Source organism: Cebus imitator, unplaced genomic scaffold (assembly GCF_001604975.1).
Source record: "Cebus imitator isolate Cc_AM_T3 unplaced genomic scaffold, Cebus_imitator-1.0 Scaffold87, whole genome shotgun sequence".
Classification (NCBI taxonomy): domain Eukaryota; kingdom Metazoa; phylum Chordata; class Mammalia; order Primates; family Cebidae; genus Cebus; species Cebus imitator.
Window position 1 is genome coordinate 867,292 of NW_016107402.1, and position 1,430 is coordinate 868,721.

The 1,430-nt window shown below is 40.5% G+C and overlaps 1 protein-coding gene across 4 annotated transcripts in view; it reads left to right on the plus strand.

Moving 5' to 3' along the window:
* Positions 1-1,430, plus strand: part of KDM1A (lysine demethylase 1A) — a 67,684-nt gene that overhangs the window by 59,582 nt on the left and 6,672 nt on the right. The gene's annotated exons all lie outside the window — the stretch shown is intronic.

Consider the following 1,430-nt stretch of genomic DNA (forward strand, 5'->3'; position numbering starts at 1 on the left):
GGCAACAGGGCAAGACTCCATCTTCCCCCCCCCAGCCCCCAAAAAACTGTATAGAAGTAAATTATTATATTTTTACTTATATATTTTAATTTACATTATACATTTTCCTAATAAAAATTATTTTGACAGGCAGGGCATGGTGGCTCATGCCTGTAATCCCAGCACTTTGGGAGGCCAAGGTGGGTGGATCACCTGAGGTCAGGAGTTTGAGACCAGCCTGGCCAACATGGTGAAATCCCATCTCTACCCAAAATACCAAATTAGCTGGGCATGGTGGCTCATGCCTGTAGTCCCAGCGACTTGAGAGACTGAGGCAGGAGAATCACTTGAAACCGGGAAGTAAGAGATTGCAGTGAGCCGAGATCATGCCACTACACTCCAGCCTGAGCAACAAGAGTGAAACTTCATCTCAAAAAAAAAAAATTTTTTTTTGACTTCCTAATCTTCTGATTAGAAACTGCTTTTTTTGGTATTTGAAGAGTTGGACTTGTTAGACGTAAAGTCTTGCACTACTAGTTCCTTTATGGTTTTTCATGTAAATACTAAATTAGGCCCTTCTAGTCATTGATTTATCATTTGATATTTCAAAATGTGTCATTTGTAATAGTATTAAATTTTAAATGAGTGATTTCAACTGAAGTAGAGTGTTGCTGCTAGCCCAGTATTTGGATCTAATTTCCCCAAGAATTTCATGAAATTAGAAATCCTTACTAGCTTACAAAAAAAACGTTATGTAGAAAATTTTCAGTAAATTCAAAGAAATAAGATCATTTTGGGGATTTGTCAATTGCAGGTCAAATCTTGACTTTTTCACTGCATGGACTCTGTTGGGCCACTCTTTATGATCCTAGATTACCTTCATCTGGTTTGACTGACTTAGTTTTGGAATTCTTCCTCAATTTTTTAAAACTTGTAAATTTAAAAAATAAAAACTGATTTTGCTCTCAGGTAACAAAATGTAATCAAGACTGTGACCCTGATATCCTTCAAGTCTGTAATATATTCAAAAGCCAGATGAATAAACTTGAATGATGTCTAATCACCTGAATTTCCTGGATCATCAATTCCCCCTACCGCCTCCCTACCCTAACCACCGTAGAAGATCAGGACTTGGTGGTATTGGACTGGGATGATAAATACTATCCAGGGAAGGCCAGGTGCGGTGGCTCACACCTGTAATCCCAGCACTTTAGGAGGCTGAGGTGGGTGGATCAGGAGTTTGAGACCAGCCTGGCCAACATGGTGAAATCCTGTCTGTACTAAAAATACAAAAATTAGTTGGGTGGTGGGCGTGCCTGTTATCCCAGCAGCTACTTGGGAGGCTGAGGCAGGAGAATCACTTAAACCTAGGAGTCGGAGGTTGCAGTGAGCCAAGATCGGCACCACTGCACTCCAGCCTGGATGACAAAGCAAGACTCTGTCTCAAGAAA